The following is a 27,675-nucleotide window of genomic DNA, read 5'->3' on the forward strand; positions in this document are numbered from 1 at the left end:
TTTTTAGAGTTTACCTTGTATCCTGCCACATTGCTGAAGGTGTTTATCAGCTCTAGGAGTTCCCTTGCGGAGTTTTTCAGGTCACTTTTGTAAACTATCATATCATCTGCAAATAGTGAAAGTTTGACTTCTTCTTTTCCTATTTTTATCCCTTGATCTCCTTTTGTTGTCTTATTGCTGTAGCTAGAACTTCAAGTACAATATTGAAGAGATATGGAGAGAGTGGACAGCCTTGTCTTGTTCCTGATTTTAGAGGAATTGCTTTGAGTTTCTCTCCATTTAGTTTGATGTTAGCTGTTGGCTTACTGTATATTGCTTTTATTATATTCATGTATGTTCCTGCTATCCCTGATGTCTCTAGGACCTTAATCATGAAGGGTTTTGTCAAAGCCTTCTTCAGCGTTTAGTGAGGTGATAATGTGGTTTTTCTTTTGCAGGTTGTTTATATGGTGGATTACATTGATAGATTTTCTAATGTTGAATCATCTCTGCATTCCTGGGATGAAACCTACTTGATCATGTTGGTTGATTTTTCTGATGTGTTCTTGAATCTGGTTTGAGAGTATTTTATTGAGCATTTTTGCATCGATGTTTCATGAGCGAAATTGGTCTATAGTTCTCTTTCTTAGTTGTGTCTTAGTATGGATTGGTTATCAAGATAATTGTAGCCTCGTAAAAAGAGTTTGGCAGTGAGCCTCCTGCTTCTATTGTGTGGAATATTTTGAGAAGTATTGGAATTAGCTCTTCTTTGAATTTCTGGTAGAATTCTGCACTGAAGCCATCTGGGCCTTGGCTTTTTTTGTTTGGGAGACTTTTGATGACTGCTTCTATTTTATTACGTGTTATAGGTCTGTTTAGATTGTTTATCTGCTCTTGATTTAGTTTTGGCAAGTGATATCTATCCAGGAAATTGTCCCTTTCCTTTAAATTTTCAAATTTTGTGGAGTACAGATTTTCTTAGTATGCCCTGATGATTCTCTGGATTTCCTCAGAGTCTGTTGTTATATCCCATTTCTCATTTCTGATTTTGTTAGTTAGCATGGTCTGTCTCTGTCTTTGATTAGTTTGGACAGAGGTTTGCCTATTTTGTTGATTTTCTCAAAGAACCAACTCTCTGTTTCATTGATTCTTCTCAATGTTTTCCTGGTTTCTACTTGATTGATTTCAGCCCTCAATTTGATTATTTCCTGGCGTCTGCTCCTCCTGGGTGAGGTTGCTTCTTTTTGTTCTAGAAAATGCAGCTGTGCTATTAATTCTCTAGTATGAGTCTTCTCTAGTTTCTTCATGTGGGCACTTAGTGCTATAAACATTCCTCTCAGCACTGCTTTCAAAGTGTGCCATAAGTTTGTGTATGTTGTGTCTTCATTCTCATTAAATTCCAGGAAGTCTTTAATTTCTTTTTTTTTATTTCTTCCTTTCCCCAGGGATGGTGCAATTGTGCAATGTTCAATTTCCATGAGTTTGTAGGGTTTCTGTGATTTGTGTTATTGTTAAAATTCTAATTTATTGCATGGTGGTCTGATAAGATACAGGGGGTTATTACAATTTTTTGTATCCATGGAGATTTGCTATGTTTCCTATTATGTGGTCAATTTTAGAGAAGGTTCCATGTGGCGCCGAGAAGAAGGTATATCCCTTTGTGTTTGGGTGGAATGTTCTATAGATGTCTATTAAACCCAGTTGAGTCATGACTTCTATTAGTTCTTTGTTTCTTTGTTAAGTTTCTGTCTGGAGGTCCTATCTAGCGGTGAGAGCAGACTGTTGAAGTATCCTACTATTAGTGTGTGAGATTTTATGTGCATTTTGAGCTTTAGTAATATTTCTTTCACAAATTTATGTGCCTTTGTATTTGGGGTGTAGATGTTTAAAATTGAGACTTCATCTTGATGGACTTTTCCTTTGATGAATATGAAGTATCCTTCTTCATCTCTTTTGATTGATTTTAATGTGAAGTCTAGTTTGTTAGATATTAGGATTGCTACACCTGCTTGTTTCTTGGGACCCTCTGATTAGAAGATCTTTTCAAAACACTTTACTCTGAGATAACGTCTGTCTTTGATGTTGAGATGCGTTTCTTGTATGCAGCAGAAGGAAGGGTTCTGTCTTCATAGCCATTCTGCTAGTCTGTGTCTTTTTATAGGCAAGTTGAGGCCGTTGACATTGAGGGATATTAATGACCATTGATTGATGATTCTTGTTTGTGTTTGATTTATTGTTAGTGAAGTTATTTTGTGTAGTTTGTCCTCCCTTTTTTATGGTGTTTTGTAAAGTTGGATTATATATTGCCTGTGTCTTTGTGAGTGTAGTTACCTTCCTTGGATCTAGGTTTTCCTTCTAGCACTTTGTGTAGAGCTAGATTCATGGATATGTATTGTTTAAATCTGGATTTGTCATTGACTATTTTGTTTTCTCCATCTATGGTAATTGATAGCTTTGCTGGATATAGTAGTCTGGGCTGGCATCCTTGTTCCCTTAGTGTTTGTAGGACATCTATCCAGGATCTTCTGGTTTTCATTGTTTCCATTGAGAAGTCAGGTGTAATTCGGATAGGTCTGCCTTTGTATGTTACTTGGCCTTTTTCTTTAGCTGCTCTTAATATTTTCTCTTTACTCTGTAAGTTTGATGTTTTGATTATTATATGGCGAGGTGACTTCTTTTTCTGGTCCAGCCTATTTGGTGTTCTGTAAGATTCTTGTATTTTCACAGGCATATCTTTCTTTAGGTTAGGGAAGTTTTCTTCTATGATTTTGTTGAATAGGTTTTCTGTACCATTGAGTTGTATTTCTTCGCCTTCTTCCATACCTATTATTCTCAGGTTTGGCCTCTTCATGGTGTCCCATATTTCCTGGATATTTTGTGTTAAGATTTGTTGGTTTTGAGATTTTCTTTGATGACGACTCTATATCCTCTAATGAGTCTTCAACACCTGAGATTCTCTCTTCTATCTCTTGTATTCTATTGGTGATACTTGCATCTGTAGTTCCTGATCGTCTACCCAGCTTTTCTATTTCCAGCATCCCCTCGTTCTGTGTTTTCTTTATCGTTTCTCTTTCAGCTTTCCATCCTTCAACTGTTAGAGTTGTTTCCTTCATTTGTTTGGTTGTTTTTTCTTGGTGCTCTTTAGATTCTTTGAGAGATTTGTTTATTTCTTGAATTTTCCCCCCCATTTCATGGATTTTTGTTTGTTTTTTCTTCTATTTCTTTAAGGGATTTCCTTGTTTCTTCTTTGAGGGTCTCTATCATCTTCATAAAATAATTTTTAAGGTCTGTCTCCTCTGCTTCATCTATGTAGTGCTTTTCCGGTCTTGCTGGTGTTGGTTCACTAGATTCTGGTGGAGTCATGTTGGTCTTTCTATTGCTGTGTGAACTCTTATTCTGTATTCTTCCCATCTCCAGTGGGTGCTAGTGGGGTCTTTCTGTCTCCACTGATCTCCTTCCTTCCTGAAGCTGAAGCTGGGGATGCTGACACTGAAGCTTAAGCTGAAACTGGGGTTGCTGGAGGTTGGGGCCTGGAAAGGCTGATGTCTTTCCTGTATGGGCAGGTCTACTGGATGCCAGTAGTGGCCTGCTAAGATCTAGGGGATGGGTGTTGGGCAGGGGATGGGGGGGTGTCCCCGTCAGAGATCCAATTTCACCTGAAGCTGGCCTAGCTGGAGTTTGGGGCCTGGAAGGACTGATATCTTTCCTGTGTGGGCAGGTCTTCTGAAGCTGGGCTTGCCAGAGTTTGGGGCATGGAAGGGCTGAAGCTGGGCTCGCTGGAGTTTGGGGCCTGGAAGGGCTGATTTCTTTCCTGTATCTCTCACCCTGTCTTGATTTATGCTTTTATTTAACTTTTTCTGTGCTGATTTGCAAAGTGGAGCTCATTCTTGCCAGGCAACCAAATACTCTGCTATTGACTGAACAGTGCGAATCAAAGTTACAGCCAGGCCAGGGTGGTGCATGCCTTTAATCCCAGCACTCAGAGGCAGAGGAAGAAGTAGGTGGATCTCTGTGAGTGCAAGGACAGCAAGTGCCAGGAACGTCTCAAAAAACCAAAACAGAAAGAAAAAGAAAAAGATAAAAGGAAGAAAGAGAATCCAAGTCATAGAAATACTAAAATTTCAAATGTGTATTAAATGCTTGCATTAAGATATACATTTTCTGTTGCTAATATAAAATTATTAACCAGAGTAAATGGATTTGTACTGCATTTTCAGCACCTTTTGAGACAGAATATCACAATATGAAAATAAGTAACTCACACATAGCAATTACATAGGTCTCCTTTTGAAATGTCTGTCAAGGGATCTTTTCTAATTAGTCAGAGGGGTGTTTCTTTCTATGCGCTGTATTTACAAACAGTAGATACAGATTCTTTGTACTGTGGTCCCAAAGAAGAAACACAGTGCTTTGTCTTTACATATTTGGATAAAGCAGGCACATTTGCTGTCAACAGATCTGATGAGTAGATAACATGAGGCAATTCAAAACAAAGTGATGAAAATCAGAAGATTATTTTATTAAAACAGAATGCAATTTTGGCCATGGAAAATGACAGTATCAGGGGGAAAAAGGCCTGTTTGTAACACCTGAGATCTTGGATGGGATCTTGAAGAAAGAGGTACACAGACGCATTTCAAAGTCATCATGGAGAGCAGCTCTTAGTGTCTCATTTAACTATGTCTGCCAATGCTCATCAAGATTTTGAGTACTGCAGTATTTATGTTTTTATTATCACATTTGCAATTTAAAATTAAATAGAATAAATCAGAAATGTGAACTGTAGATATCTTTCCTCAAGGAGATGGGCTTAATTAAGCCTTCCCCCAGCATGCCATCTGTTCAGCATCTCTTCTCAGATCAAGACACAATAGACATAGACATACGGGCTGTGGGCTGAGAACATGAAGGAATTTTTAGAAAGTTACAATTCAGCTTTGGTTGTCTGTTTTGTTTTGTTTTTCAACAATGTATATTTCTATTCATCTGAGGTAATTTAAATCTTAAGTGATTTGCCCCTACTGAAGAATAATTATAAGTGCATGACTTCCTCAAGATATTTTATTTCCCTAGGTTGGTATTAAGTAGCAAACACGAAGAAACCACTGAACTCCAAGAACACTGCTCCTGTCTGCACATCTCGAGGTATTTATAAGTCATCAGCTATGAGCTGGGATTCTTTGAATAGCATCTTCCCCTTTTCCATTACGTGCTTTATGTATTGCATATTAATACAGAGAGTTCATTGGTTCAAGAGTGCAGATACAGCATTGTGTAGCCATACTGCAAGGCACTGGAAGCAGTTAAGGTAACAAAGATAATCTCTAGTAGTCATATTTTGACTGTGAGGTATATCATTCTGTAGATCTTACAACTATTAATTCAGTTTTACAAGATTATACATGCTAGGGATTTTTCTTGCAAAAGACATTGGAGAACAATTGACATTGGATCTTTAAGAAAATGTACTAAGTAGAAAAAATTACAAATTTTTTCTCTTTTAAAGGAAATTCTGACCAATGTTGATAATGAAAATTTGTATCTTGGTTTGAAGAAATGCATCAATTACTAAGTTTTATTAGCTGTTGTTAAATTGTACTCTGATTCAAATCAGAGATAGAATTATGTTTGGTTTAGTACTTAAACGATACCCTTCTTTCTTTCTTCCAATCCCTGATTAAGATGGTATTTGCATCCAATGAAGCAACTTACTTTAGAAATAAGTATAAAGTGAAGAAGTGAAACTCATGCCTCTGCTAGTTCGCTCTGTCCAGTCAAGAAAAATCAGCAATTTGACTACTGAATTCTCCCATTTCCATCAGTTGTTAGCATCATCAGACTCACTTGATTGCCTCTCAAGTGTTCTCGTCAGTACTTCCCATCAATTACAATATAAATTGAGGCACAGCCCTTGCTGCCTACTAGTTATCTGTCTGTTTACGTGAACAGCCTTCACAAATTTGGTTCCAGCCATCTGTCAAATGGGAAGAAAAAAAAAGACAAATTTCTGAAGAATAGAGACAGAAGACAAGTGAATGAAAAAGTAAGGAAAACACAATGGTCAAGCTCAAAAGACATGGGAGACTTTCTTGTTTGAACATCACTTTCTGCCTGCCAGTTCTACAGAGCTGTTGCCTGAGAAATCAAGGATTTAAGAACATGACTGTGGATGGGAACTGAGTAGGGCTAAGTGTAAGGGAAACAAAGAAAAAATGTAAAAACAATCTTGCTTCAGAGTGAGTGCCTAGCTGTAAGCACTCAGCATTCTTGTATTCTCATTGTTCTACAAATATGCAAAAATAGCTGGAACTTTAAATTGTACATCATAAAATAAAAATGATTTTGCACAATAAATATGAGGAGCAATTCATCTGGCTAAAATCTGCCATAGAAGCCAACTTTGTTATAAATGTTAATCACTTCATTGAAAAAATGAAGACTTCACTATTAGTATTATTTAATTCATATTAGTACCCAAATATGTTTTCTTTCAGTTCTAGTAATTTCGTATATTTTAATCTCCTCTATATTATTATAAATTCAGAGAGATGAGTTTAAACTGCTCTTTGGGGGGATGGGTTGGGAATATCTTACTGTCTTTCAAAGATGCCACAGGGGTAGAAACTACAGATTTTATTTTTTTCAAGACAGGATTTCTCTGTGCATCTTTGGAGACTGTCCTAGAACTTACACCATAGACAAGGCTGGCCTTGAACTCATAGAGTTCCATCTGCCTCTGTCTCCTCGATGCTGAGGTTAGTGGTATGCACCACCACTGCCTGACAAAACTGCTAATTTTTAAAAAGTTGTCTTTTGATTATAGATATACAAAGAATGCTTACTATAATTTAAAAATCTAAATTAAAAGAAAGTCAAAAAAGGAAAGGATCATTCTCAAATATCACACAGAACATGAATGCTTTAATATACAATTTCATATTATTACTGGCTTGTAATCATCTTCAAAGAAATGTACTTATACCAAGGACAGCATCTAGTTTTCAAAAATGATCTTGTCTAGGATATGGAATAATTGTAAATCCTGGGAGATTGTTAGGACTCTCATTTCCCATGATACCTGTGGGGAGGGAATGGGAAAGTGTGGACCAAGGGTACCACAGTTATGAATTTTAATAATAATCATGATGTTGGCTCCCAAATCAATTCATGAACATATGTTAAAATTGTCATAAATATACTAAAAACTTCACTTAGAAATATAGTAATAAATATATTGTATACTAACAAAATTAATACTTTATAGGAGGCAAAAATCTTTTTCAAATGGGTAATTTTACTTTCTCATTGAGTACTAGTAATGTCAAAAAAAAAAGGACACAGGCAAAGATGCAAATTAGTAACACATTTATTGTTCAGAGATAAATATTTCAATGTATTTTGTTGTCTGGCATTCTCTATTTTCTTTTAGGATTATAGAAGCAGAATATTCAGTGTTAATGAAACCTAACTGGAGGGCCAGATAGGGTTAAGATGTATTCCTTAATCACACTGTCTCTTCTGTTTCAAATTAATTCAATGCTCACAAAGGTTCTGAAATTGGAGATTCTAATAGTCTTCATGTCGAAAGACTCTGAGAATTAAATTTTATAATTTAAGGAAAGTGCTCAGAACATTTCTGTGTTATGATCATTTTTCAGAAATTGTAATACTTTAATATTGAAAAAAATTGGCTTTTGGAAGTAAAGGACCATTATCAATTCTGAATATGGGTTTCTCCTGACTGAGAGACTGATTTTCTAATAATGTAAGGAAGAGGAGAATGTTAAATACAGATTTGGACACACAAAGCAGCCCATGACATAGACTTAATAAAAAGCAAGTTATTGCCAAGGGAGTGTTTTAGAGCCTTCACTTTCTTTTTTGTGAATCAAGAATCAGAACTTAATGTTTCTTGGAAGATCTTTATGTATGAGATATAATCGCAAAGAAGACAGCAAAGCAGAAATAGTCCTTTTCCCCTTTGACTATAAATGGATGAGAAAATACACATTGTGGAGGAGCACAGATCATGTTTCAGCAGGAAGGGGAGTGGTCCAAGCTAACAACTGTCTAGCCAAAAGAGAGCGTGGCCCAAAGCTGATGACTGGCGCCATTACAAGATGGCACAGGGAAGAAGCTATGGAAGAAAGGCTTCAAGTGTTTACTAAGAAAATAATTGGCTGCTCAAAGTCACACCGAATGAGGTCATCACACTGGCAGACCATGTCCAAGAAGGGATAGGACACTTGATACATCACAGGAACTCATTTAAAATTATTGGGTAATTCTTTTCCTGACTTGAAGCTTTTCACTTTAAGAAAGATTTTGCTTTACTTGACTCCCTGTTGTGCCTGATTGTCTCCAGATTTTAGGGAGACCGAGAAACTGGCAAACAGTGCACTCTACCCTCTCTGACCTCGACCCAGGGGCCCCCTGAGACCCCGCATTACATCTGTTGTAAGGCTGCAAAAATGACAAAAATACATATGCACCTAACCATGTGCATTAGAAATAGTTATGTATTAATCACATTGTGGCCGATAGTCACCAAGTGGCTTCTAGAACCTCAAAACAAGAAACAGCACCAAGCAAGGAAGCCTAAGAAATAGCTGTATTTCTCCCAACCTTGCTCTTTGCTCCTCACTCCTTCTTCTCTACAACTGGATTCCTGGAGTTAAGTTCAGTGCTTAGCTGTGAATCTCTGCTTCTGCTTCCATCAACTACTGGATGAAGGCTCAATGATATCATTTAGCGTAGTCATAATTCTAATTATAGGGGAAGGACATTTAAGATAGCCTCTCCACTATTACTTAGATTCTTAGTTGGGTTCATCTTTGTGGAATCCTGAGTATTTCTCTAGAGTCAGCTATCTAGCTAAGCCCATAGTGGCTGCCTCTATGAAGGAATCTCTTTCCTTGCTCTCCTTCTCTCTTCTTCCCCCAGCTCTGAAAGCTGGGGAATCTGCATAAAACTGAACTAGGCCCCTGTATGTGGGTGTCCGTAGCAGCTGCTCATGCTAGCTGCTCTTATACATAGACACCAACCTGAAGATGATAAGAAAGAATCTGAAGAACTCAGAAAATATGGTTCTGGACAGCTCTTCCTATAGGACTGACACGAAGAAGGTTAAATTGAATTTGAAATGCTTAAAATGAGCGTCTTAGTATTTAACATTTTATTTACAGTCCCAGAACAAGAATTATTGCCAATTTTAGAGTTTGTGGAGTGGGGTGGACTATTGTGTGTGTATATATATATATATATATACACACAATATATATATACATATATATATATGCATTTCTATTCATTTATTCAAAGTCCTATGTAACTCCGCTAAAATTGTGGTATCTTGTTATATAAGAATGTGATAAATTTATCAAACATTTAATAATCACCCTTCAGATTATTATGTTTGAAAATTTACAGTTTTCAAATGCATATATTGCAACTAATATCATATTTCATGGATAAGACTTCCTTCCTTTAAATTTGTCTTTTAGTTTCTTATTTACATTAACAAAGAAAGAAATGGGTTTCACTCAACGACTGATCGAAGCAGAGGCAGACACCCACAGCTAAACTCTGAAGTGAAAGCCTGGAATCCAGTGACAGAGAGGGTCAGAGTGATGGTTGAAAGGCCAGCATGGGACTGATCCAGACCCCCTGAATGTGGGTGTCAGTGAGGAGGCCTTGGCAACTTAGGGGGCTTTGGGTAGTAGATCAGTATTTATCTCTGGCATACAAATGGACTTTGGGTTCCCATCCCACAATGAGGAATGTTCTCTCAGCTTGGACACTTGGGGGAGGGCCTAGGCCCTGCCCTGAAGAAATGACAGGCAAACTCTGGAGATCCCACATGGAGAGCCTCTCCCTCCCTGGTGAATGGAGTGGGGATTGTTTTGGGGACTATTGGGTGCAGGAGAGGAGGGGAGGGAGAGGGAGCTGGGATTGACATGTGAAGCAAGCTTTTTCTAATTTAAATAAAAATATTAAAAAAAGAAAGAAAGAAAGAGATTTCTTTCTAAATTTCCAAATATTTGTTGTATTGTTCTTACTCATCTCTTTCCTGTAGGGTGAAATTTGGTTCTTTGCCATTAGCCATGTGGCATATCAGAGGCACATACAGATGAGGTTAAAAAAAGGGTGATTTACCACACCACTAACCACACCCACTTTAGGCATGACTAATGACATATAGGGACATAGGCAGTGAACTACGTCACTATCCAGGCCCACTTTTGGGCATGGCTAGGGGCATGCACAGAGGAAGGTATAACAGACTGTCAGCAGAACATCTGGCCCTCTTTCTGGCTTCCAGTTAGGCAGCAGAAAAATACTCAGCTCATCTGGGTTGCTTTTCTCTTGTGAGTAATTTTTACAATAAATACTTACTTATACTTTCACTAAGTGTGCCATTTATTGTTGCAGCATCATAGACAGGTTTCTGAGTTTTGTCATGATCCCCATGGTATGAACAGCACCCCCATCCATCACAAAGCAGTTTGGAATGAGTCACGTCCAAATCCCCATATTGTTTATATATCTTTGTTTGCATTTGAATGGGGTTGCTTATAATGGTTAATGATCACAACCAATCTCTTTTTAAAGGAAAAAGGGGATTATGGTATGGAAATTAGTACTTTGTATTGGTATAGTTTTTCATTTATTGATACAAATTCAAGGTCAATTTTGTGATGTGTATATTTCTCCTCTTGATTAAGTATTGTGCTTATACTGATCTTTTAAAACATAATGCATAATTGGATACAGACTATAGTTAGTTACTTATAATAGTCAGAACTTATAGTTAGGTTAGTTAGGTTTTCTAGATTTAGAGAGATATAATTCAGATAGATAGACCTTCAAAGACCTTCAGAAAATGGTATTTCAAATGGTTTAGTGTTTTTCTTGCCAATGAGAAATGTTTGCTCCTGGCATCACCAATTATGTCTGAGAGGAAGATGGGCATCAAACAAACTTGTTATGGAGTTTGGTTTCAACATGGCAAAATTAGCCGTTTGGGCAGGAAACTGCTCTTGCCTGGACTGCTTGACTGTTGCTGTATAATCTGGACACTCAGGACCCACAGGAATGTGACTACTGAACTCAAACAGTCCTTCAGGGTTCCTGCTTTGCTGAAGAGTCTACGAGACTTTCTGTAGGACACAGAAAGATGAATGACAGAATGCCAATGCAAATGGACAGTGTGAAAATTCCTGCTTTGCTGAGAAGTCTTCCAGACACATTGTGGCCAATGGACTGAAGATGGATGCCCCAACATTACAGAGGAACTTCGGGTGACTGTCCAGGAAGCAAGATATCTCTGTCAATCCTAGTGTTTATATATCATCCTTCTGTGGTCTTTGATGGAGTTGAAGACAGATAGTTATAGTTTTCCTTAGTTATGATAAAAGATAAGCTACATATATGACTTTAGACTCACAAAGATAGGATACATGATACTTTCTTTAAATCTTACTAAATGTTAATGGACGAAATATTGTAACTATGTTCTCACTTGATAACTGTTCTGTTATATATAATTTGACCATGTTAAAGTTAAAACCTTTCTTTTTATTTAGACAGAAAAGAGGATATGATGGGAGATGCCATTCTGTAAATCTGTCTCTTATTGGTTGTTAAATAAAACACTGTCGGCCAATAGGGAAGTAAGATAGGTGGGACAAGGAGTCGATCAGGATTCTAGGAAGGAGAAACACAGGGAGTCATCATGTAGCTCCCATAGGGGTAAGAAGTCCAGACCCTTTTCTCCGGTAAGTGAAATACTTAGAATAACAATTATGGGGTTAGTATGTAAGTCAGAGATAGCCAATAAGAAACAAGCAAGGCCAACAGCTTCATAATTAGTACACCATCTTGTGTATTATTTGGGGACTACAACATGGCAGAGCCCAGGCAAATGGTGGGGAAAAACCAAAGTGGCTGGCAAGGAAAAGGCTTCTCTCAACACTTTTCCATATTGCTCTTCACCACATCTCCCTATCCCTTTAGTCTGGTTCCCGTTGATCCCCAAGTAGTTCTTCTGTCTCTGAAACATCTTCTATGTTCCTCCATTATTTTACATGCATGACTTTCTTGGCATCAATATAAATCATAAATTCTAAAATGTCATTTCTTTGAGAAGTATCCAAAGTGCAAATATTTATCTTTCTACAATAGGCAGAACATTGCTTCCTGTAGCTTGGGTTGTCTACTACCTAGTTATCTATTTTTTCCAATCTCACTTCAGAATTTTTCTAGCTTCAAAACCTCAAGCCTAGAAATACAGATACAAGGTAGGGAGTGACAACATGTATCTAAAATGAAGTGTTCAGTATGCTGATGCAGGGTGATATTGAACTCATTGGTAGCTTGAACTATGCCCTTAGTGCAGTGTCTTATATCCCTGCTAAGAAAGATAATTAATATATCCATCACTTTACCAGCTGACTCTTCACTTTTATAGCTATAAGATTTGAGCCCCATTGTGCAGTTTCAAACTATGTTGCAAATTAGTATTCATAATTATCCTTGTGCTGTGCAGTAAAGAGTTTATTCCTGGAAATGAATATTTGATTTTTTTTCATACCACAGTGTCCCATACCTGTTCATCACTATAGACTGAAAAGTCTGCTTATGTTACCTATTTTTCATAAAGTGTTGGCTTAACACAGTTCAAAACAAATTCCTTTTAAAATAGTACTTGTCAACAAAATTAAAGAAAAATGACATTATAAGTTGAATTGCCAAGGGACTTCAAATTACCAAACAGAAACCAACCTTAGTTTGTTTTCACTCTGATTCCAATTCTGTTCAACATATTTATCTACATATGTAATTTTGCTATCTCTCACCAACAGTTTCCATAATACCAACAAAGAAATATAGCATTCATGAATAATGCTATTTACATTTGTGTTTGCAAATTCTAAAGTGATGCCAAATTTATTGAAAACATATTTTGATACAGTGTATTCTGGTCATAGTTGTTCCCTCTTCTAACTTCTCCTACCTCCCAACCCACTCAATTCTACACACGCTCCGTTCTTTCTGTTTATTTTTGTTTTTGTAGAAAACAAACAGGCAAGGAAACAAAAAATAATATAACCCTGATAAAATAAACTCACAAGAAAATCACAGAAACAAAAGAATATGATTCAATTTATTAATTACCTTGCATGTCATTATATAATTATTTATTTTGTGTAATTAATATGCATTATATAGGTTTTTAGCCATTTAAAGTTATTAAAGTTATTGTTGATCTTGTACTTATAGCATTTCTCTTGCTCCATGTTTCAAGCTAGTACAAAAGGAGTTTCTCCAAAGCAGTATGATTTATGAAAGAAATAACCTAACAAAACTTAAAGATGTTTTATTTTCCTGAATCTGTGATTAATTAAAGAAAATAGACTTATTTATAACCAGCAATGAATTTCTTTTCTACAGACTGAATGTAGATAAATATCATTTTATAAAATAGTCTTTCTTCTATAAAATTGCAGTAGCTGTGCCGAACAATATAATTACCTCTGTCATTTCTTTGAAATGAAAAGAAACATTGTCTACAAATCAAAGTAAAGGAAACTAAAATATATAAATCAAATACTATATAATTTGATATCAGATGGTGTGACTGCATGATTCTTAATCTGAAAAGAAAATTTTGACATGTTTTGACTTTGAGGTAGCTTTAACGATTGGACTAGGATAGAAGTTTTTGGATATAGAAGAACTAGCTTAAGAGTTGAGAAGCAACAGACAGACCATGCGGATCAATGGATACTGCATATCCTGAATGAATTATTCCATGTGGTGAATGAGATATTTCACCGAATTTAGTTTTGTTCATGTCATGAAATCCTAAGATACATTGTCTAGTGAAAAGCATTGGTTCTGTGCACTAATAGATACTTACTGGATCCCTTCTCTTCCTGCATAATTTTCTCTCTTTAAGCACTCCTTCTGTCCCTCCCCTTCTGGAGTGCAAATATTTTAGGTAAGTGTTGAACCACTGAGATACAGCCACAGTTTTTCTAGTTCTTGAACTGGAGGATTCTGATACAAATTAAAACTAGTATTTTGTCATCTAAGTTGTGCAGTAGGTAATGGCATTACCTTGATGCTTTAAAGTGAGCTTTTCACACATGAGCAACTCTTGAAAACAGAATAGTCAAAAATTTAATTTACAACATAGCTTAATTATACTTTTATACTATTTTGTTAATAAAGTTTCAAAATAATGAATAATCTTGTGTAATTTTAATCTTAATATTTAAAGTTTGTTGTATGTATTTACTTGTGAGGAGTGACATGTATGTGGAGGGCAGAGGAGACATTATTTCTCTACTTCCCCATAAGGATTCCGGGAATTGAATGCAGGTTCTCAGGCGTTGCAGAAAATGTCTTTATTTTATAAACCATCGTATCAGATTTGACTTTTAATTTTTATATATATTGAAAATTATGAGTTTCAGAATCCACTAGACTTTCAAATGGACTCAAAGAGAGGAAAAGAGAACATATATACACAGCAGACAGGAAAAAGAGGGGCACCGTAAATATTATTTTTCTATAATTACTGAGAGTTGAAAATACAGCCTTTAGTATTAGGATTTTAACTTAATTCATGATAAATTGACTTTTGTAGTTGCAATGAGAGTGTAAAATTGCTAGTATTAATGTCCATATAAAATCTCCAGAGAAACTGACTTCCTACATTTAGACAGAATATTTTACTACTATTTAACATTTCACTGCATAAATATAAAATATTACACTAATATATAACTAATATCTAAAATATAATCTCTATTCCTCACACTTCTTACTTGCAGTAAAGATAAGAGTATTTGTCACATGTTCCTTGATAACAAGTAACACACAACTAATAAGAACTTCCCAAATATAGAATCAGTTTACAGTAAAATTTGCAGCAATTAAGATGGAGACCATGGCAATAAACTCCTGTTATTTTATGATTTATATCTTTTTGCTAAAAAGAACAATAGAGGGAATAAAGCATCCAGTCTACAGCAATCTAGATAAACTATGACAATACCCCATATAGATAACATTCACATACTGACTTTTGTCAATTTTCCTTTCTTTCTAGAATTGCCTTACTCTGCAGTTTTGTATTAAATTTGGGCTCTCTAACTCCTAAGAATAAACCAACACACACACACACACACACACACACACACACACACACACACACATATATATATATATATATATATATATATATATATATATATATGGAGAGAGAGAGGAGGGAAAGACAGTCCGAGACAGAGACAGAGACAGAGAGAGTCCACCATGGGAGGCAGCATATTCCATAGCACTTAATCTTTGTGTATTTTGATTCCAGGATGAAATACCAATAACACAACATCACCAGTATGTTGTCCAGGTCATAAAATCATTCCTGATGTAGAATAAATGTTACTGTGTACAAAATTGTGTTCAGTGCATGCAAATCTGAATTTCTCTTCAAATTTTTTAGACATGTATTAGTGGTAGGATATGAGAATTCCAGACAGAGTAGAAATAGGACATCTGTCTTTCATAACAGGAGAGGAAGCAATATAAAAGTTTGTAGTAAATGTGTCCTAAATTAGGCTTTCTCAATAAAGCAGTTCTGTCCCTCAGGGGACATTGATAATGCCTGAAGTCCTTTTGATGTTACTGTTTGCAAGGGTGGGTGGCACTGGTATCAGCAGACTGGAATCCAGAGGTGCTGCTAAGCAACACAGCAATTCACAATTCAAGCACCCCCACCTACACAAACACACACACACACACACACACACACACACACACAAGATTAATCTTGTCAAACTGTTAGTCCTGCCAAGAATGAGAATCCCTGTTGGGGCACAGGATGTCAAGACCTCACTGCTGTTCCTTATTTCTGCAGAAATAAGCCTAAAATTGTAGTGTTGGGCTAACAGTAGTTCTTTGTGACAACAACAAAGAAATATGTGAGCTGTGTACTTTACAAAGGATGAGCATGCAGTGGGCTTATGACGGAAGCTACTGCTTGAGAGATCATGATTGATGTTCAGTGTGCTCTCCTGAGGCTCTTGATGCAAGGAAAGCTCCAAGAAACTGAGCATATGCTAGAAAAGGATACCCAAGACCATGACAGCTTATGGATGGTGCTATATAGTTAAAATTTAAAAGGAAAAGTGTTTTATTTTAGGAATAAATGCAGCAGGACAAGTTACACGCAAAAATAATAATTTTGAGTGACCACCGTGCATCAGGTTGTCTGATTTTCACAAGATCTCTGTGGAGTTTGCATTGTTATCTGCACTACACAATGCTGTAGAAACTAGTATCACCTACCGCCGTACTCAAGACGATTTACCACCTGTCTCAATATGGTTTTAGACTTTACTACTTGTGCCTTGGGGGACAAAATTGTCCTTGTGGACACACCACATAACACATCACACACACACACACACACACACACACACACCACAACCAAACACCCCCATTTTTATACATTTCTATGAACTTAATTCACTGCTTTTCTCATTACCAAAGAATCATATTTCACTTCTACTATGCCTAAGATTTTGAAAGATTTCTTTATAATTTTTTTGCCATTTTGCCTGCATGTAAGTCTGTATATTAATGCATGCTATGCAGGCAGAAGACGGAAGAGGGCATTAGATCTGATGGAATCGGGTTAAAGAGGATTGATAGTTTTCATGTGGGTACAAGGAACTGAACCTAGTTCCTTTGGAAGAGAAGCTAATGCTCTTAACAACGAACTGCCAGCCTACCTATTATTGTTACATTATTCTAATTACCTGCTGATGTAAATGCTGAAGGGTCACCATTTCTAAGGAAAAAAATCACATTAAATTGTCATAGTCTGAAGTTCTTTTAAAACAACCTGTGCTACATTGACTTAGTTATTCTGCGTATATGCATATATGTGACAGTTGTGTAGCCTGGTGCTCCAGTGTGACTCCTACCAGTCACAGCAGAAACTGTCTCTGAGTAGTTTACTGGCATTTGGGACCCTATTTCTCATACTGGGTTGCCTTGCCCAGCCTTAATACAAGGGGAGGTGTTTAGATTTACTCCAACTTTACATGTCATGCTTTGTTGATATTCATGGGAATTCTGCCCCTTTCTGAATAGAAATGGCGGAGGAATAGATGGGGAAAAGAAAAAATACAAATGGTGACAATGCTCAAAGCAGCTAAGCTTACTTTGTCCCTTTCATTGCTCAAAATGCAATGCAATGTTCATGCAAATGTTATTTCTTATCTCCTGAGCATTAACTACAGGAAGAGTTCTCACAAAACGTAGGGGTGTTTTCTAGACAGAGCAAAAGTAAAGCAGAAGGTGAAGTTATGAAATATCTTGCATTTCTCAGTACCACTGTGGGAAGCTTAGTAAGCAATCTGGGACCACAGCTCCTTCTCTAAATCACTCTGCAGAAGAGAGGATGCTGTGTAAGTGTTTATCAATATTGATCAAATGAGTCACATAATCTCTCACTTGGAGAACTTTCAAGAAAAGACGTATGGAGCATGCAACGATGCAGACATGCTTAGAGCTGGCTGGCCAGCTGCCCAGAACAGTCTTCACTTTAAGCCTTAACTTAATCCTTAAACTCAGTGCCGAGTTCCTATCAAGCTAAGAGATATAATTTGTAAATATCAAGTCTCTCTATATCCCCAGACTAGTCACAGATAAAACACAGTCAAATGACTGAATAGGGATACTAAGACAATTAGCGGACAAAGAGAAATCTAACTACAGTGTCTGATCCAGAGTGTGTCTTTATGGAAATTTTTAATAGAAAATGCCAAATTCATATTTGAAGGTTTCTCGGTGAGCAAAAAATTAAATTAGGAAGGTTAATAATAGGACCTCAATATTTAATGTTGTCATATTAAATTAACCTCAGAAATAGATGATCACAATAGGTTATGATCAAATATCATAGCAGGAAATCTACTCTGCATGTGAGGTAATTTGTAAGATTATTCCCTTTGGTTACATTGTGCCTTGTAAAATCTTATCACTGAGACCTGTGGATTCTACTCATCCTAAGGCTGTTAGTGTGATGTATCTGGAGGGAAGACTTGATTGGAGCACAGCATTTTATCTGTTATTATATTGTTATAATTATATTTTACACTTACAATTTGAATTCTATACTTATTGCAACTGATATTTTTCTTTCATAAACAGTAATTTGTAGCCTGTTCTGATTTCCAGTAATTTAAAATTGAAGCAACAGATATAAACATAACACATCTTCAGGATAGAACAAACAGAGGATTCATGCTATGTATAAGACAGTATTCGTTTATTTAAGACAATATAGAAAATACTTAAATAATTATTTTCAAAGGTTCCATTTGGAGGTTAGCTCTGTGTCATTTTTAATGCAATATCATGCATTTCTAATTTTGTCATTTATTATCTCAAAAGCTATAAATGTTTGTAACTATTATAACCAAGAAAATGAAGGGGAGGATAGTTTTATAATTTTCTTAATTGGTCTTGCTGTGCCCTTTTGACCAATGTTACTTGCTCTCATTTCACAGATGAGGGACCTGTACTAATCTAAGTTTAATGGTGTTCTTAAAAATCAGCAAATTAAGAAGGATAAGCTGGACTGAGATTTAGGATTACCATTATGTATCTCTTTCCTCTAGCACCTGTGGTTCTCATGAAGCCCTTTATGCAGGTTATGTAAATGGTGACAAACTGCTGGGTAGACAGGGCAATCATTAGCACTATAACTGTCTTTGAGCTGCTCAGAGGTGTCCAGCAACATCCTCATCCCGAGTCCTCATTCACACTGGGATGGGGCTTTAGATAATACTGCTCTCTAAATTGATTGGCATAGGCCTGTATCTAATCCCTGATCCATATTCCTTAAAGTCACAAGAAAATTATTGGTCCACAAACTGTTCTGTGGTTATGTCTTTCATCGTGTCACTGCTTTTCTCTTCATGAAAAATGCAAACAGTGAAAACATTACGTTTCACATATTGCTGTTTTCTTTGTTTCTTTTCTTATAGCGTACATGAAAAAAAAATCAGAGTTCAATATGCCATAGTGCCTTCCAAAATATTTTAAGAAAGGGTTTTCATCATTTGCTTTATATTCTTCATGCTGTGAGAATTGAGCTTGTCTTCTGTTTTTATAATTAGATTTTAAATCTGTAATTAGACTAGGTACATCAAGGACAGATAAACAGTGTACATGGAACTAAAGTTTCAGACTACAGCAACAAAATTTCCAAACATATTATTTACATAAGAATATAACACTTACCCTGAATGTACATATATTCTATACAAGATTATTTTTCTACAAGTAATTAAACCTTTATTATGATGAATACTAATCAAAATCAGTCAAATAAAAGTACACATTGAGTGAGGGATAGCCAGATATTTTAGTGAACTAGGATTCTTGCTGCTGAATTTGCAGATCTAAGTTCAATAATGAGATAACACATTGGAGAAAGAGAACTGACATTGTTCTCTGACCTCATCACACCTGTCATGATTCTTGCATAGTCTTCACTATGTAAATGACTTGTATGTACGTATGTACATATGTATGTATGCTTTATGTGTATGTACATACACAAAACATGATCACACATGGTTAAATACAATTTTTAATACTAAAATTCCTTGCAGAAATGGAATAAAAGAAGGAATATTTACCTTATATAAGTTCTATATCTTCTGGGTCAATAAATATTAATCTCTGTTGTTTCAAGTATAGTATATAAGAGTTTTTATTCTAATCAAATGGTTAATGAAACTGATATATCTTTTCTCTCATTAATAGTACATGTGGTACCTGCATATAGTGTAATATAATATAATATAAAGGCAGATTTGATAGAGTTAAATAATATTAAAATATCCCTAAACCCAAAAGCTAACATTTGATTAAAATTTGTAGCCACAGCCATAAGCATGATATGCTGCTCAGAGGAGTCCAGCAACATCCTTATCCCGAGTTCTCATTCACTCTGGGATGGGGCTTTAGATAATACTTTAGATTATTGTGTTATATAAACAAACCTCTGTCTATATCTGTGTAGACATGGTATATATTGCTTACTTTTTGTTGCTGTAAAAAACCATCGCGACCAAAAGAAAATTATAGAAGAAAGATTTTATTTTGTCTTACATTTACAGAAAGGCAGTATATCATGACAAGGAAGGCATGGCAGTGAGCAGCTGCAGCAGAAAGTTGAGACATTACATGTCCATCTATACTCAGAATGAAAAGAGTGAACCCAAAATGGCATGAGAGTACTAGTTTGAAATCAACCCCCAGTGATACACTCCCTCTAGACCATACATTCTAAATGTTTCATAATCTTCCCAAGTAATTCTAAAAGTTGAGCACTGAATCATCAAATGCCTAAAAGTATGGGACAAGTTTCTCACTTGAACAACTATCCTTGACACATATGTCGTACAAAAATATTTCAATATTTTTTCTTTTTCTGGAGAAATTCTAAACGGCAGAGGTTGTTGAAAAGCCTCAAACTTGTAACATTTCCATCTCTTCCTGAACCATAACTAATACTTTTCATTTTCATTCTCTATGTAACTCTCAGAATTTTTCTCTGTGAAACAGGCCTATATATGCTGTTTGGCTAATGTTGAGATGATTAAACTCAGTTCATTTCTTTTATTCAATTATAAATCAGACTAGAGAATTTGTCCAGCTACAATTAAAAACAGTTAACAGAAATAGAAAGAATAGAAAACTTCTTTTCAACAATTTTCTCATGTTTACTTATATTCAATATGAAGGTCAATTTCTCACATGACAATTCTACTTCTCCCCTTGGATTGTCAAAACACATAAGAAATAAGCATAACCAAGCATAAGTAAATACACAATTCAATAGTGTTCTTCCTATAGTTTTGGTAAAGTGTTTTGTTCTCTTGAAGCTGTGACACCTAGACAGTCAACAGAAATGATGAAATATATCGGCATTCAAAATTGATTTACATATTCTGTCTTTGTGGATTATCAACTATACTGGTAATTTATTCACTCTTAAGGAAAATCACTGTATTATTAATTCCAGGTTTATAGCAGAGCCTTCAAATAACATGCCTGCTTCACCCTTAGACATTAAATTCTGAATGTTTTGGTTAATCTCAGGCCAATGTTTCCCATGTTTTTATATGTTTATCCAAAAGATAAAAGATCTCAGAAACTGATCTGGTTGTGCCATTGAAATTTTGAGCTTATAGCTAGATATATAACTTCCCTTTTGTCATCATCATGAAGGTGTCCAACCTAATTTTCTTGGGATATCTGAGTGAGTCATCCAAAACTAATGCTTAGGTCAAGACAATAACAAAACCACCATTGACTGGGTAGAATTAAACAAATTAGCAGTAAAGATGTTTCCTCAAAAGTGTTTAATCAGGTCTCTGTTGTAGATGATATATATTTAATTCACTATCCATGAGGTTTCTCTTGTGATTCTTCAGTAAAAGACTGGTCTAATTTCTTCTAAACTTTATTGGCCTTTGCTGCCATCACATATCTTTTAACAGCTATATAGCTTCTTGGGTTAATCACTTAAGGCCCCGTTGCTGAATACAAATCCAACACAATTCAATAAATATGAATAAGTCCACAAGGTGCCTTCATGGATGCTTACTCTTATTTTCTCTCATTTTTGGTAAAGGAAGGAATTCTAAATCCCATCAAAAGAGAAAGCTCATAAACATCAAACCGCCCACAAACCTGCTGATATACAATGCTTTCCTACCTGCAATATATGCTAGGGCAATGGTGGCATAAATAAAGTTTGTGGGAACAACAAACCAACTTCTGATTTTACTCATGGGCGATAACAGGAAATGGAACCTGTTGTTGTCATTGCTTGGGTGACCAAGAACTAGAAACCAAATAGGGAGAATGAAATACTACTGATCTAAAAAACAAGTAACCATGAAATGACTTCCAATGATATTTTTTCTACTTATAGATTAGTACCTTTTTCAGCCACTTTCCAAGAAGTTTTCTCATGTAGCAGATGAGAACAAAGACAGAGACTCACAGGCAGACATGCAGGGAGTGAGACACCTTGGAACACTCAGCCATAAATTGTATGTTACTAAAAAAAACCCATTCATTCAGGATTCAGGAAACCCCATGGAATCGGAAGCAGAAAGCTTTTATCAGCCGGAAGGGATGAGGGCATGAAGAAAACAAGGCATTCTAAATAAACAAGACCAAAGCTCATATTAACTCAGAGACAGCAGCCACATGCACAGAGTCTGCACTACATATTCTGCATATTGTCTAAAGCACAGTCGGATGAAGACAATTCTTCCATTGAAGTTCCTCATCTCAGATCACTCTGCTCATGCCAAGTTGACAAAACCAAGCAAAAGCACAACTAAGCAGCACAGACTGATTTTGGTAGAGACTGAGACACTATCATCCCTGTACACATTTCTGCATCCAGGTTTCTAAGACTTTGGCAAATGCATCAACAGTGATCAGATTTGTTACAGCAGTTGGAGTTGTTTGCACTATTATCACTATCTTTTACCCTATCTTCAGTAATACATTGCGATCTTCAGAATTCATCTAAGTTGGTATTTTCATTGATGCTGAATTAATTTTTGGTCTCCTGGAGATAATATAATACCTATAGTTTTTAGGAATTTCACTTTATTATTAGGTTCAGCCAAATGTTTCTTAGGACCAGACTGCACTTCAGTTGACAAATCCCTCTGCTGCAGTGCTTAGAGGGCTGACATGATGTTACCTTTCACTTGCCTGGTGTCATCTAGATACTATTAGTCAGCAGTCGTTTAAATGCCAGGGTACTGACCCTTACTACTGCGATTTTCCAGAAGGGAATGACATATGCTTCTTTGTGAAAGATGTGGATAAAGCATAACTGCATATAGTTATTTTGATGTTACATCTCCCTTCCTCCTACTGACTTAGTCTTCCTGTTAGTATTCTACCAGTTCTAAAGCTGGATGAGATCCAGCAACTGAGAAAGGGTAATTATTTTTTATTGCAGCAGCTGCCCTCTACCAACAGAACATCCATAATTTATTATTTTGATTAAATGGATTGAGCAGTAACATTTTGACTGTCCCTATGACATTTTTTATTTCAGTAACCTTATTGGTTTCCCCCTGTATGTGCATCCCCACTGGCTGCCAATTTGACCCAGTTGTTCTTATTGATTATGCATCACCACCTGGCGTCGGATCTGTAGGGCACATATCAGCCTCTTAATGTAAAAGAATAATATCTTTTACCATGTCACTTGGTTTATGCCTAGATCACATGGGAGATTCATCATTGGTTTTCTCTAATTTGCCAGGTGCGCCCCTGCATAGGATATATGATAAACATTTTACACTCTTTTGTTTATACATCTCTCCTTTCAGACTGAGAATCTTTGTTTCAAACCATTATTCTGTATCTGGTCCTGCACTTAATCATTCTAAGACTGTTTGTTCCTACTTTCATCATGTAACGTGACACATTTGCATTTCTGCTCCACAAAAGAAATGCCGTTTCTTTTTTCACTGGATCAATATGCTCATTCATTTTTTGTTCTGCAATTAGTTCTGCATTAAAGGAAAGTAATTACACATCAATGACATCCCTGACATCTAAATTTATACTCTAACTCCTGTACTACGTTCTTGAATATCTTCATACATACAAACTTTCCCAAACTGTTACCAGGACACAATAACAACATTGTGTTGGTCTTTAAGCCTTTAAAGCCTTTTCCTCATCCATAGACCTAGCTCTCTCTGATTCTGTCATTGTGTACTTTTTCCTTGGTATTTGAGGTTTCCAACAGTGAAGGTGGTCCAGATGCCTTGCAAAGCAGGTCCTTCTTTGTTCTCTTCAATGAGGAGGAATACAGGATACATGGTTGCCTTTATTTGTTTGTCCAGAATATTTAGAAAACACGAATTGATTACAACCAAAGTCCCACAATCTTTTCCCTTCTCCTCTACATGCTTAACAATCAGAAAAGAAAAATGTACTCAGGACTGTAGTTGAATGCTCTACAGAACTTAGCAACATCTACAGCCTTTTTGGTATAAAGTTTTAGAGACCAAAATTTCTTTATATATAGCTCTTAACTCATGACATTTGCATACTCATTTTTCAGTAACTTCCTGTTTTGATTCTAAGAACTGTGTTATTTTTGGCTGTGGGTCTACATCTGTCTCCATCAGTTGATGGATGATGTCCCTTTGGTGACAATCTGGTCACAAGAGATGGTCAGATCAGGCTATACATCTGCTATTTTTCGAGGAGTATAAGCTGGAAAATTCATTGAAGATTCCTGAGAGATTCCCATGTGTGAAATTTTACCTGATCCTAAAATGCCCCCCCACAGTTTCCAAAAGTCTCACTTAGACCTACCCCTCTCTGTCTCTCCCAAACTGAGAGCTCATGTTCTGATTCTGTCCTGCTACTACTTCTCCTTGCAAGGGCTGTCTGAGTTTCCTTCTGTGTACTCCCTTTTTTATAGTCTCCCTGGGTCTGTGGATTGTAGCATAGTTATCCCTTACTTTATAGCTAATATCCACTTATATTAGCTATATGTAATGAGTACATACCATGTTTGTCCGTCTGGATCTTGGCTACCTTACTCAGGATGACTTCTTTTTCTAGTTCCATCCATTTGCCTTCAAATTTCCTGGTATCCTTTTTTGTTTGTTTGTTTGTTTCTTCAGCAGAGTAACACTTCATTGTATAAATATACATTCCTCATTGGGGGAATATCTAGATTGTTTCCAGATTCTTGATATTACAAATAAAGTTGCTATGAATATAGTTGAGCAAGTGTCCTTAGGGTATGAATGAGCATTCTTTGGGTATATACCCAAGAGCTATAAAGCTAGGTCTTGAGGTAAGTTGATTCCCAGTTTTCAAAGAAATTGCCACATTGACTTCTACAGTGGCTGTACACCATCTCAAAGTTGTTTTCATTTGAATTTCCCTGGTGGCTAAGGATGTTGAACAATTCCATGAGTGCTTCTCTGCCATTTGAAATTTTGCTGTTGTTGTTGAGAATTCTTTGTTTAGATCTGTACCTCATTATTTTAGTTGGATTATTTGGTTTGTTGGCATCTAATTTCTTGAGTTATTTATATATTTTGTAAAGAAGCTCTCTGTTTTATGGAGTTCATGGAATCCAGCAGAAGAATTGGCAAAAGGATTGTAGGAGCTGCAAGGCTCAAGGGTACCACAAAAAGACTCACAGAATCATGTAATCTGGTCTCATCTTACCTCAGAGACCGAACTGACAATGAAGAAACCTGCACAGGACTACCCTAGGCACTCTGCATATCTGTTATAGTTGTGTGACTTGGCTTCGTTGTGGTACTCCTGACAGTAGTGACAGGGATTGTCTCTAACTGTTTTAGTGGGTTTTGGGACCATACTAGTCCTGCTGGCTCACCTTTCCCAGTTTTACTGCATGGGAAGTACTTCATCTTACAGCAAGTTGTTATGTTATCTTTGGTTGATACTCATGGGAGACCTGAGCTTTCCTAAACAGAAACAGAGGAAGAGTGGATTGGGGTACTTGGGAATAGAAATGGAATTGGTGGAGGGACTGGGAGGAGAGGACTGAAGGGAAACTGAACCTGGGATGTAAAATAAGAAAATAAATTAATTAATTAAAAAAGAGTTATCTGATATTATAGAATTTAAATTTGCTTTTCCCAGAAATATCACATGTTGCCTCTCTCAGATACCTTGTATCAGTTTATCATTTTTAAAAACTTTATAAAAATACTGATACCGCATAGAGGAATGACATTAACATAAGAATTATTTTCACCATTTTATTATAATAATCTTGTCTTCAAATTCCAATTTATTTTTACCGCATTTTCTTGCCACATTTTTTATAGAAAATTATATATCCATTCCCCCTTTGCCTCACTCTCCCACCCTCCCATGCTTCCCACCAACCCCCAAACCACCCACCACCTACTCCCCAGGGTTAGTGAGACCCTCCACAGGGGATCATCAAAGTTCATCACACCATTTGGGGGAGGGCCCAGGCCCTCCTTTCCATATCTTGGCTGCAAACTCCAATTTATACTAATCAAATTCATACCAATTAAACTCTTTCTGTGTCAGAGGCCAGATGCTTCAGGTGGGAAGATCTTTAATATGAAGTGTGTACCTAGATTTTATGTAGAAGCGGTTTGCAACTGAAAATGTTAATTTCTGTCCTTATAAACTGTTCCAAAAAGTAGATACTATTAGACTCTGACTACTGTATATAATAAGAAACAAGATAGAAATTACTGAACAGCAAATATTGATGTGAAAATATGCTTGGTGTGAAGTAAAATAAAAATGATAAACAATTAGAATGTCTTTGTTTTGTACATACTTTGTTATACAGGCTATTTTTTCTCATTTTTGAGTCAAATAACAAAAAAAATTATCATTTTATTTCTGACCTTTCTTGTTTCTTAATCAAACATTTTGTGTATGTGTATAACCTCATTGTAGGCCTGTAAATATACTGTTTGGAATGTAATTCTTGGAACCCAGTCTCACAGAATGAAATCATCAGTAAGAATGATGGATGCGTTTATAAGAGGGAGTATATAAATTTACAACAGCATGCAGGCTCAAAAAATATTTGCTAGCTGCAATGAAATTAGTCATTTGGAACTGAAGAAATTCATTCTAAATGTAGCTCATAGCCTTAGAAACCATCATTAACTCCTTCTTTTCCAGCGAGGGCAGGTATAACTTTCTGCCAAATTGTTCAAAATGAATATAAGAGAAACTGATGTCATTAGAATCTTATTGATAATCTATGTTTAAAATATATCAAGGAATCCAGCTTATTTAGCTTCAGCCAACATCTGATTTATGCTAATGAATGAATGTCATCTTTCTTCCTCACAGAACTGGAAAGAACAGCTTCATCTACTGAGTTAGTATCTTCTTTTCATATGGTAATTTGTAGAATTCACTACCAGCAACTCATTATCAGGTTGGTACTTTTGTTATCTCCTTTCTCCTTATTAATTTGTAGCTGCTGCACTACCTACAGTGAGCAGTAACTCTGTTGTGTAAGATGATCTAGGTAACCAGGTAACATGTAAACTAAGAAGGAATCCCTCTCTTTTATGATTTTTATTGGTAACAGAATAACAAGTCAAACACTTAGATGGGGTTGCTTCTTTTTTTTCTTAATTTTTAAATTTTTTATTTAATCTTGTCTCAATTTACATACCAATCCCAGTTCACACTCCCTCCCACCCTCCTGTTCCTTCATCCTTCTCCCACCCCACCCATCCACTCCTCAGAGGAGGGTAAGGCTTCCTATGGGGAGTCAAAGAAGTCTGGCACATCTCTTTGATGCAGAACCAAGGCCCTCCCCACTATATCTAGGCTGAGCAACTTATCCTTCCAAAAAGAAGGGGCTCCAAAAAGTCAGTTCAATCACTATGGATAAATCTTGGTCCCACTGCCAGTGGCCTCATAAACTGCTCAAGCCACAGAGCTGTAACCCACATTCAGATGACCTAGTTCTGTACCATGCAGGCTACACAGCAGTTAGTACAGAGTCAGCAAGCTCCCACTAGCTCTGGTCATCTGTCTCTGTGGGTGTCCCAAAATGAT

Source organism: Mesocricetus auratus, unplaced genomic scaffold, assembly GCF_017639785.1.
Source record: "Mesocricetus auratus isolate SY011 unplaced genomic scaffold, BCM_Maur_2.0 Super-Scaffold_2245, whole genome shotgun sequence".
Classification (NCBI taxonomy): domain Eukaryota; kingdom Metazoa; phylum Chordata; class Mammalia; order Rodentia; family Cricetidae; genus Mesocricetus; species Mesocricetus auratus.